Source organism: Macaca thibetana, chromosome 6 (genome assembly GCF_024542745.1).
Source record: "Macaca thibetana thibetana isolate TM-01 chromosome 6, ASM2454274v1, whole genome shotgun sequence".
NCBI classification, from domain to species: domain Eukaryota; kingdom Metazoa; phylum Chordata; class Mammalia; order Primates; family Cercopithecidae; genus Macaca; species Macaca thibetana.
The window spans coordinates 56,567,795-56,580,080 of NC_065583.1; the positions used below are offsets into that span (position 1 = coordinate 56,567,795).

At 41.3% G+C, this 12,286-nt stretch overlaps 1 long non-coding RNA gene across 1 annotated transcript in view; it reads right to left on the reverse strand.

Moving 5' to 3' along the window:
- Window positions 1-11,587, reverse strand: part of LOC126957109 (uncharacterized) — a 69,867-nt gene extending 58,280 nt beyond the window's left edge. Inside the window, exons 1-2 of the long non-coding RNA XR_007726646.1 lie at window positions 11,323-11,587; window positions 3,490-3,581 (exon numbers count right to left, since the gene is read on the reverse strand). This is a non-coding gene — a long non-coding RNA (uncharacterized LOC126957109). The remainder of the gene's footprint in view (window positions 1-3,489; window positions 3,582-11,322) is intronic.
- Between the last annotated feature and the right edge of the window lie 699 nt (window positions 11,588-12,286).

Genomic DNA, 12,286 nt, shown 5'->3' on the forward strand with positions numbered 1-12,286 from the left:
TCTGCACACGTTCAGTATAAATGCAACCATCTTTAACAAAAAACATGAATCTGTGTTTGGTTGAATCCACAGATGTGGAACTGATGGATACGGAGGGCCGACCATATTTAAAAGGTAAAACTACTTGATATCTGGGATATGCTTCAAAATAATAAGGGTCTAAATGCAATGTAATATCTTGGACTGAATTCTAGAAAAGAGAAAGAATTTTAGGGGTAAAACTGGTGCAATAGGAATAAAGTCTAGATTTAATTAATAGTTTCATATCAATACCAATGTATTCATTCTGACAAACGACCACGGTATTGTAAGACAGGGAGACACAGGTAAAGAGTATGTGAAAATTGTCCTATCTTTGCAACTTTTCCATAAATCTAAAACTATTCCAAAACATAAAATTTATTTTAAAAGCAATGAGAAAGGAGAAGTGGATGCAGGTATAGATGGAACAGGATTAACCAAGGACCAATGGTTGTTGAAACTGGATGGCCACTATACAGGATTTCTATACAACTCCACCTACTCTCAAGTGAGTTGTAAATTCTCCATAATAAAGTCACATAAGTCAAAAACATTATAATCTTTTCTATAGACTATTAAGAGCCTATACACAAACCTTTGGAAGTCAGTAATTTGACACCTTGCTCTCTGTATCATTCCTGCCATCAGGGCAGTGGTGCTTAAACAGTGGGGCAAAGGGCAGGAGCAGAAAGAAATGGAAAACAGCAGCGTTAAATATCATCCAGCGACATCACTTGCTTCTTTTGTTATTAGACCTCAAATTATTTCTTCCTTTATATTTTAAAATCTTTTTCACCTCTATTTTTATCGCATTTTAGATCTCTTCTAGCACCACGTGCCCATCTATGCATCACTTGGTGTAAGTTCCCCACTGCAATATAACAAACAACCATAGTGCATTAAGCAAGTGAGAAGCATTTTTCCCAACACACAGAATAAGTCTGGAGGTCAGCAGGCCAGGACTGTCACAGCAGCTTCATGGAGTTTTGGATGACTCAAGCTCCTACCTGTCCTCTACTCTTAGATTCCTAAGAATGGCAACCTGGTCACCACACTTACAAGATAGCTTCTAGAGCACGAGCTACCACACCCATATTCCAGGCAGCAAGAAGGGAGGTCAGTCCCCTTCTCCTTAAGGAAATCTCCTAAAAGTCCTGTATATTTCTGCTAACCTTTTACTGACTAAAACATACCCACACAGTCACTCATGGCTGCAAAGTGGATACATAGAAAATGATCTTTTAATTATACTCTGGCTGTCCTCTACAAAAACAGAGTCCTATTACTGAAAAAGGAGAACAAAGTGGATGTTGGGTAGGGAATTAGCAGCCTCTGCCACAATCAGTCGTGGGAAAAATCTGAACATGCAGTGGCAGAGGAGTCCAACCATGACTTATGCCCAAATTAATTATCCGGCTAGTGCAATCAGCAAAGATCTGGAAGTATCTGTCATCCCACATACGCTGCTGGCTGGTTTATGTTGATTGGTTTGACTGAAAGTTAAAACTAGAAAACTGCCTGTTCATTCACCCTTCACAGCAAGATATCATCTATCTACATCAGAAGCCAATATATGTGCATTTGTGTCAGCATCATGTATAGTACCAGATATGCCTGCTGTGACTATAATGTCCTTTAAACCTAAAATGGAATCATTATAGATTCCTCCTGGCAGCCCTCTTGAGTCTCTGGGAGACCTTCTGGCCTCCTGGCCAGTCTCCAGAGAGATTCCTGTCTGTCTGCCCGGGAGGAGACACATTCTGGGCTGCCTGCCCACATTCTAACCTGCTGCTCACACGGGTTAGAGAGCTGTGTCTATTTGGGTCAGTCCTTCCGAGTGATTATTCTGTTGCCTTTAGGTAAGTTCACTTGAATGTCCCACACATACCAACTGTGCACACCACATGTCTGAATGCCAGTTGCCCAGTAAAATCAATGAAGTATGTTGGAAAAAGCATCTGAAATCTGAGACTGAGAATCAAGCCGGAGCTCTTTTTGGCCCTGGCAGCGAACGCTTAGAAAATTCTCTTAGGCTGTCTAAGTCTCAGTTTCCTCATAGGCCAAACAGAGATATTGCTACCACCTCTACTTTCCTTGCAAGTGTATTGTGAAGCTCAGTTACAAGGAGATATTACATGTCACAGTGTTATGCTTTACACCAAAAAAGGTTAGTATTATTGTTAATCTAGTGAAAATGTGAGTCATCGGAAAAAGAAGAGAAAAACAAGAAACAATAAGGTAGCTCAAGCTCATCTGACCAGGCTCAATACAAGGAAATAGTAACTAGTGCCAAATCTGCAGGATATAAAGAATGAGACAAAAGGGTCAGTGAAATTATGTCTGCCTCAGAAATGATAGATTTTAAATGACTTGTGTCAGGAAGTAAACTTACAACATTCTTCGAGCCACCATTTCCATTTACTATCAGCCATTCTTCCCATGGAACACCAGTTCAAAGAGGAAACCTATTGTTAAACACTCTGTTCTCTTCCAACTGAAAGGGTGAACTATGTTTTCTTTCTTTTAACTAAGTCACCTTTAAAATTCAGCAAGATTCCTATCTCAGCAGCAAAGACCCAAACTCTCACATAAAATTTTCCTGCTCAATACCATCAGCTAGGGTCCATTTCCAGTCATGAATACAAGCCTTTGGGCACAAGTATGTAAGTAGTTACACAAACATAAATTCATTTGGGGAGATAGGTGACTTCTGTAGGTGTGAATGTACATGTATATATAATTCTATATATTGGAGCCTCTAGAAGGTTTATAGTTTTATAGCGACATTAACAAGAAGAAATTTTAAATCCTTTAGTTTTTGTCAAAAGAAGGAGCTTTAGTTTATGTAACATAAAATTAGAATTGCTTTTACTTGCTACCAGTTTAACATCAACATTTTTACCCAGAGTTAGACCCAAAGCTAAACTGCTGGGATTTGACATAACAAAACTGCTGTCCATATGTGAACCAAAAATCACCTGGGATCTATCAGCCAGTTAAGACTTTTTGCTCAGATCCAACTTTAGAGGGTGACTTCTGTCAAGAGCTAAGGAAGAACACAATTCATTATGACTGCAGAACTCAGAGAAGTCAAGAAGCAGATTCACTGGCCATTTGTAAACTTTTCCTGTGACCCACAGCTAGAGCAAAGTACCTCTTAATTGTGAATAAAGTTTCCTGATAAAAGTTTCTCACTCCTTTCTTAAATCTGGAACGCCCCTTGCTTGGAAAACACCCACATACACATAACAAAAGGAATTCATTCCAGATGTCCAAGAGGCCTTGCATGCCAGGGTCTGGTTTTCAAGGTAGCAAATGGAAACTTTGGCAGGTGGTCACAGTGGTATTTTGTCCCTCTCAAACTTGCTGCCATCAAACCACACTGTAAAACTCACCTGGTTTACATTTGTATAATTTTTGCCTAACAAAGGGAGGAAAAGAAGACGAGAGAATTCGCTGAATACTCACCAGATCACAAGGCTTAAACACAGGTATAGGTAAATTCATCAGTAAGAGTTTTATCAGTGCTGACTGTGTTCCCAGAACTGTTCTGTTCCAAGCTGTGTGGAGGAAACAAAAGTAGGAAACACTGTCCTAAGTCTTGAGAATTTAAAATGACTTCCTAGTGACAAGGTTAATGAGAACGAAAGTGCCACGGTGCTCCCGTAGTACCCTGCATAAAGCATCACTGCACGTACTACTCGCTATAATGAACAGTTTGTGTGACTGATGTCATCCACCATGTCCAGCCCCCAACAAGAAGCATGGCATATCTGTCATAGTAAACACAGACCCCAAAGCATATTCGATAAATGCTAACTCAGTGAATGTAGGAAACAATAGTAGAAAAAATTAAAGAGATGTGAGAGCCGTGGGGATTCAAAATGCAGTCAAACATGAGCCCATTATGTTTCTGGGAATTATCAAGTGTTAATACTTTTTATTCTGCTAATAAGGCATCCCTTCATATTCCTAAAAATCAATTTGAATTGTTCTGCCCTCAATCATACTATACACTGAGAAACAAGAGCTACTATGCTAGAAAATATAACCTTTAGTCTGGAAGTCCATTGTTAAAAAGCAGGTATTATCTCACTGCAGAAGAAAGGAAGAAGAGGTATTAAGAGTGATGATGTTGATTTCATTGCTGTGTTTTGGTGACAGCATATTCCCAAGGGGAAAGGCACGCTTGCTGGCCAGGAGGGAGGGGAAAAAGCGCTCAAACTTAGGTGAAGGCAGGAGATTCATTTTTTTTTTATGTAAATTAAGTCTTATTCTTACAAAGCAGTTCAGATAAAACATCTGCTTACTAGATTGTAAACAGGGTTGAGGGTCCTAGACCTTCACTGTGACCAAATTATTCAGCATTCTCAGTGTAAAACACCGTTTATAAGAGAACTTCAATAAATATCATATGAAGGGTAGTTGTATGGTGAAATAAGTTTAGGAAACACTAATTACCATATTTCCCTCTTTAGATTTGCAATGTACCTTTATATTGTAAAGAAAATTGTGTTAGTTTACCCACTCGGGGTTTTCCCAAAATTATTTGCCTATGAGCTCATTATTCACAAAGTAGATTAGAAAACACCATTCTGGGAGACTTGTGTTGACTGCTGTCTAACTTTTCTTTCAGAGCTAAATTCTATATCATGTTGGGCCAACATTCTATCACTTTTTAGAAGTCATAGCTAAAACTTGGGAACATATTACTGCTCCTAAAGAACACGAGAAGAACTGAGATCTGAAGACTGAAGCTCAGCAAGAGCCCATCCTGAAGACCAAGGATGAGAAACAGCCCTTGGTATCACAGCCTAAAATTAAAATATTCTTGGGGAAAAAACTGAATTTGAATCTGATCAAGCCTTGCTAGATCTTACCAGCATTTACAGGGATGACACCGTGGAATGCAATCAACAAAATCTCAACTTGAGAAACTCTAGAGAATGCATAACCTGCTGCCTTCAAAAAATGAATTAAAAAAACAAAACAAAGCATAAAGGGAGGTGTTATCTGTAGATTAAGATACTGAAGAGGCACATCAACCTGGTGGTGTTTGAGGTTTTTTTGTTTTTTGTTTTTTGTTTTTGTTTTTTGTTTTTTTTTTGAGACAGTCTCACTCTGTCACCCAAGCTGGAGTGCAGTGGCGCAATCTCGGCTCACCGTAACCACCGCCTCCCAGGCTCAAGTGGTTCTCCTGCCTCAGTATCCCAAATAGCTGGGATTACAGGTGCATGCCACCATTCCCTGCTAATTTTTATTTTTATTTTTTTTTGTATTTTTAGTAGAGACAAGGTTTCACCATGTTGGCCAGCCTGGTCTCAAATTCCTGACCTCAGCTGATCCACCTGCCTTGGCCTCCCAAAGTGCTGGGATTAGAGGCGTGAGCCACCGCACCTGGCCAGTGTTTGAGTTTTGTTTGGATTCTAATTTGAGCAAATTAACTATGAAAAAATATTTATGAGACAATCAGGAATCTTTGAACACTTTCAGGATATTTGATGATATTAAAGAATTACTGTTAATTTTTTTAGATGTGATAGTATTCTGGTTGTAATTTTATAAAATACATAAGAAATACTTTCTGAAATATTTTTGTATGAATAATATGTTATCTAGGATTTGTTTCAAAATAATCCTGGGGAGGGGGATATCAATAAAAATAGACTTGTCATAGTATGATGAGGTGGATACACTGAGAGCTTAGTACACTATTCTCTCCAATTTTGTATTTTTTCAAATTAAAAGTTTTCCAAAAGCAGTTGGAAGAAAAAAAGAGGGCAAATAAATTACAAACCAGATGAATACACTGTTTGAAAAGCCACAAGAGCAAGGAATTGTGAGACATGACACAGGGACAGAAAACACCATGGATACAACAGAGAAGTTAAGGAGTGTGAAAACCAAGAAAAGAAAAGAAATTTCAGTGGAGTTTTAAGAGTAAAACAGATTATGAAGCGTTCAAAGCATGATGTCTGGTGAAGAAATGTACATAGCTATACCCTCTCATTTGAGGAAGACGGTTATGAAAAAAGATGGTGGTTGGAGGTCAAGTGAAGGTTTGGCAAGATGTGTAATGCTATGGACTGCATTGCGTTCCCTCTAAATTAATGTGTTGAAGCCCTAAACCTCCTCCATGTGATTGCATTGGAGAAAGCGACTTTAAGGAGGTGATTAAAGTGAAATGAGGTATAAGAATGGAGCCCTAATCCAACAGACCTGTGGCCTTATAAGAAAAGAGAAACTAGAGATTTCTCTCTGTCACGTACACAGAGGAAAGGCCATGTGAGGACATAGCAAGAAGGTGGCCATCTACAAGCCAGGAAGAGGGTTCCCACTAGAATGGGATCATCCTGACACTTTGATCTTGGACTTCCAGCCTCAGCCTCCAGAACTGTGAAAAAAAAAAAAAGCTACCCAGTCTATGGTATTTTGCTATGGCAGCCCAAGTTGACTAATGCAGGTAAAACATGCACATTTACCTCATTAGCCTTTCTCGCTACTTTGCTAAGCATTTATCAGGTACTTTTTTTATTATGTTGAAATTTGACATGGGAAAATACATGTCACTGAGTGGTATTGTTGTTCTGTGTTCCTTTAGGCCAAGGTCGGTCAGGTGCAGCCACAAGAGAAGACACAGGAGAAGCTCCAGGAAACAAGATGTGTGATACTTGCAGGTCCTGGAGAGCCAGTTACTGCATGCTGAGAGGGGGCTATGTGGGAGGAGTGCCAAAGAAGTGGGCTCAGCCAAGCACTGGGGAGAGCCGAGAGAGAGTGAGGACCTGTGGTCAGGTGCCTTCACTGGCGGTCGGGGTGGAGTACACAAGAAAAGGGATTTCACTGGTGCATTTGAATGTTACTAAGTCATGGTCGAGGGAGGGCAGTGACGGGAAACTTGTGAGAGGGACCAGCCTTATCACATCAGTGTGCCTGGACACCTGGAGAAGGTGCTCACAGCTAAACAAGAGGCAGCAGGAAACCAAATAGGAAGTTTAAAAATTTTTTAATTTCACAATACAGCTATAAAGATTCAGGAATTGTTCCTCTTAAAGTTTGTTTTCATAACATGCTCTTTTCACTGTGTTCACGTTTTACATCTTTAAAGGAGAAAACACCAGCTTTCAGCTTTAATCATAAGCAGAAAGCTTAGATAAACCATGTAAATCCAGGTCGGGCATGGTGGTTCATGCCCATAATCCCAGCACTTTGGAAGGCCGAGGCAGGTGGATCACCTGAGGTCAGGAGATCGACATCAGCCTGGCTAACTTGTGAAACCCCATCTCTACTAAAAATACAAAAATTAGCCAGGCATGGTGGCAGGAGCCTGTAATCCCGGCTGAGGCAGGAGAATTGCTTGAACCTGGGAGGCAGAGATTGTAGTGAGCTGAGATGGCGCCATTGCACTCCAGCCTGGGTGACGGAGCGAGACTCCGTCAAAAAAAAAAAAAAAAAAAAAAAAAAAAAAGAAAGCCAAATTTTTCTCCCTTATTACTTTCCAAAGCACATAGGCTCACTTAATTCAGCTATTAAAAATTTATGCATTCAAGATCTCCCAGTTTTTCTGACCAAATTGATGCTCTTAAATTTTCCTTATTCTGATTGTCAAGGGTTCCCAAAACCACTCTCGTGTTCAGTGATTCACTAGGGTTCACGGGACTCAGCATATAGTCACAGCTACAATTTATTACAGCAAAACGAGGCAAGGCAAAATTAACAAGGGAAAAAGGAGCATTGGGTGAGGCCCAGAGGAAACCAGGCACAACCTTCTAAGGGTCCGCTCTCAATGGATTCTCACAGAACACACTAAATTCCTTCAGCAATGAGTTGCAACAACACATGTGAAATGTTGTCTACGAGGGAAGCTTATTAGAGACTCAGTGTCCAAGGCTTTTGCTGGAGGCTGGTCACTTAGGCACTCTCTGCCTAGCACTTGCCAAAATGCCGTACTCCAAGAAGAAAAGCAGGTGTTTGGCATAAGCCAGTCGCACAGTTCAGGCACAGTGAGCCACTCCTCACTTAGGCGACTGTGGAAACCTTCCTGAAATTTAAGATTTCAGATGCCAGCTTGGTGCCAATCTTACAAGCAGGCCTTTCTAAGAGAGCTGTCTCAGGCCTGCCATGTTAACTTATCTCTGCACACTCGTGAAAATCTGCTGTCATTCAGGACTATTCAGGGTCTTCACCCACTGTGACCTCTTCGTAGCCTTTAATGCTGTGACCACATCCTTTCCGAATTTTATACCTTTCGTGATTTTTATACCATGCTATACCATGAAACTATTTCTTCCCTTTTGTGTCAGAAAAGGGGATTATGAGAGCAGTCCCATGGTTAGGGACTGAGGGAGGTGGGTGACCCCAAACTGTAACTCTTTCCCCTTTCCCTCAGTGAATCTGAAATCAAATACAACCACACATCCCCAAAATGGAAACCCTTCAGAAGACCAATCCTTCTGGTCTCTATTTGGAATCTGTATCCTCTCATCCCCACATCTCTGTTCCTGCCCCTTGTAGCCTATCTCCAACCCAGGCTAAAGTGGCATTTGCCCCAACTCACCCTGGCTTCTTTAGAAGGCTGTACCGCACTTCTAATCTTCATGTTTGTCACTTGGCTAGAGGAACGTTATGGAGAGAAGCTTTGCCACACTACGTTCTGTCCGTTCTATTGCCCCGGGATTTCACATTCACGTACTTTCAATTCTCAAAGCAATCATGGCCTAATTGGCCTCTCTCCCTTCATCACTTCCATCCTACTAATACCCAACATAGAAATATCCCTAACCACAGCTGTGACTTTTGACGACTCCACAACTTAAAACTGTCAGTGTTGCCTGTTGCCTATTTCCTAATGAACTGAATTACCTAACGAATAAAACTCTTGGCCTGGTATTAAGATCGTCCATGACTTAGCCACACTCTCTTTTTCTAGTCCCATCTTCCTCTACTGCTATTCCCATATTCATTTCTAGGTGAATAAGGAAGCTATTTAATAATGGTTCTCTAGATAATTTAGTGAAAATAGATCAATGGGCTGGTTTTTTTTTTCTGGTTTTTTTTTTGTTGTTGTTGTTGTTTTTTAATGTACCTTTTCTCTCCAGGCTACATTAATTAAGAATAAGATCAAGAACTCATTTGTAATGATCAGCTGGAGCCAGGCTGTCTCTCACCTTGCCAGCACACTGGAATCACCTGGGGACCATTACAAAATGCCAGTGCCTAGATCCCGCTCCTTGGTTTTCTGATTCAGTCGATCTAGGATGTGGCCTGGGCATTAGGGTTTTTAGAAGCTCCCTAGTGTTTCTATAATGCACAACCAGGGCTGAGAAACACTGACACAGAAAAATCTGTCTTTGCCTGTGTTGTGTCCAAAACGGACTATGGGACTATTACAACAGAGTCCGTCCATGTTCTTTTCATATCTCTGTTCCTCATTTAAAGCCACTGTGCTCCCCTCAGTCTCCACTTCTCCTCTTTGACACCCAACCCCCAATGCCTCTTTCTTGAGAAGACTTCCCCGATCTCCAGTGAACAGCATTCTCACCACCTCTGAAATGTAGGACCATCTTGCTCATGCCCCTCCCCTTCTGATGCTGCTCATCTGTCTTGTTTCTCACGTTATTCTGGTATTCTTGTATTGCTGCGGCCCTTCTTTCCTCGGTGCCTTTCCAAGTACCTTTCTCATGGTTTGATTTAGAATAAAATTTTGTGTTAGGATGTTAAATGAAAATTTGAAAAATCAAAACGTGATTTTTAATTGTTACAATGGTTGTGTAATGCTTTTAACAAGAGATTCACCCAGCAAGTCAGGTAGATATATTCTGATCTTCCCAAGTCATGAATTGTGCCGAGAGCAAACACCCCTAATCATTTTTAGATCTGAATCAACTCTGGGCACCTTTACTTTACTTCTCACTGACAACTACTCACTTTTCAGGCTTAGGCTACCAAATCCAAAGTTGCATATTCAGGATTCCAAAACAAAAGAAAACCAAAATAGCCCCCTTTTGCCATGCTGTGTCCTGCTATAAACTAGGCTGGGTTTGCATCCAAATGTGAGGAAAAAACAAGGAGATGAGAATTGACATGCATCATTAGTTGGTAGTAGTTTGGTTTTCTTTTCTTGATTGCTTCAGGACTGACAGCTCACCTGCATTTTAAAACAGGCACCTGCTAATTCAACTTTCCAACCTTTAATCTCACCCTTTCACCCACAGCATTTTAATTACCCCACAATTAATATACTCCTGGTTTAACCCACATGGAAGAGTGGGATGGGAGGAGGCTGAGGAGAGAGACTGGCTTAATGGTAATTTATAGTCCAGATAGCCCTCTTTTTTTGTCCCTGGGTGGAAGTCTCTAATCTTGATTCATTCTAATAAGAGGCCTGAAAACACTGTCACCACCATCCCCAACACAAACACACACACGCACACACAAATGCTAATAAATGAGACATCATCGCCTTGAACAGAATCATCATTTCTCACTTCCATTCAAAATCTGTGCCTCTGACCCATTCTCCCTCAACCTCACTGCCTGATAGGAAGTGAGATAGGAAGCCCATCTCCAAGTGGGAGGAGAAAGGAAGGTCAATTGGCAATCTGACAAAGTGACAAAGAGGGCAAAAGTTCTGAAGAAGTTGGGAGAAGGAGGAAAGGGGGGAAAAACAAATAAACAGACTTTTCTTTGCCCTATGGATGCCCACCTCAATCCCTGGAGTAATTTTAAATTCTCCATAGAGGAAGACTCAAGGCCCCAGCTTGCCCCAGCTTTATTGGTATTTCCCACTAAAGGAAGGTCAGTATGCCAAATGGAAACTCCCTGCAAATGAAAATTAAGCTCCAGGTCATGGGAGGAGCGGGAGAATGGAGCAGTGCTTTCTATCCACCCGCCCTGTTTCCCTAGAAGCTGGCCTTTGGCTGTGGCTGGCGCCTGCTGCTGTTTATTGGCAGTCCTCTGGGTGAGTATTCACCTGGGCAGACACAGTGCCATCTGGACTGTGGCCATCCAGCTCAGGCTGCCTGCTGGGGCCGTGGCCGTCCCTCAACCCTGCACACGTGAGGACACGGGCTTCGAAGAGACACTTCATCTGTCTTGGCAAAACTTTTTTTTGTCCATCCCGAGCACTACTGATCTTCTTGAGTAGCCATTTTAGCATTCTACAGGGCATCGTTTGTTCCTTCCACTCTGCTAATACAGTCTTATCCTAATGCTGGCTTTGAATTGCAAAGAATTAAAATGCCAATCTTCTGTCCCTATGCCTTATTAACGCATTGACCACCAACCACTTGCCATGAAGCTTACCTCTTGTTTCAATGAACTCTTACAGCACATATCTGGTATTGGTCTCTTTTCTTCATTTTACAGCAGACGACACTGAGGCACAATGTCTCACCCAACTTAAGGCACGAGTTCTCTGAATTTTCTACGATGCCACACTTGGCGCTCAGTCTACTCAGTGCTTGAAGTGGCAGGTTGGAGGTGTTCTTTCCATTGAGAAAATAAGGAGGTAGGTGATTTATCCAGAGGAGCCACCCCTCTTTGTGACAAACTGGCAAAATGAGAACAAACAAGCTATGTTTATTGCTTCCTGGAAGTTAAAGGGACAACATCTTTCCAAAGCACAATTCTTCTCCAGGAGTGATTAGGGTACACCCTGAGCTCTAGTGGTTTGTGGCTAAAACTAGCCGTCTACACCAAGACTTCACTACCACTGCAGAGACCATGAATGTGGCCTTGAGCTTCCTTCTTAATTCAACCCAGGCTGCCTAATAACATAACATACACATTTTTAATTGATCTACTTAGGTACCCCTTATATTTCATACTTTAAGTTTTATAGAGCTTTTTCTTTTGAAAAGCATCTTCACATGTCTCCTGAATATCATTTTCCTGATTCTTAGTCCCATTTTACAGATGAAGCCACAAATTCTGCCTCCGGATACAAGCTCCTTCCCTTTTACATGTTATTTCTGTTCTTCAAAAACAAGGATAAAGAAAATTCTCATGAAGTAGTGTTTGGGGTTGAATTTTGTCCTCCAGGAAGGTATGTTGAAGTCCTAACACCTAGTACTAGTGAATGTGACCTGATTTGGAAGTAGAGTCTTTGCAGATCTAATTCAACGTAAGTTAAAATGAGGTCATTGTGGAGTAGGGTGAGCCCTTAACCCAAGGTGACTGGTGTCTTTATAAGAGGAGAGAAGACACAGAGACAGACACACATAGAGGAGAACAGCACGTGACGATGGAGGCAGAGATTAGAGCGCTG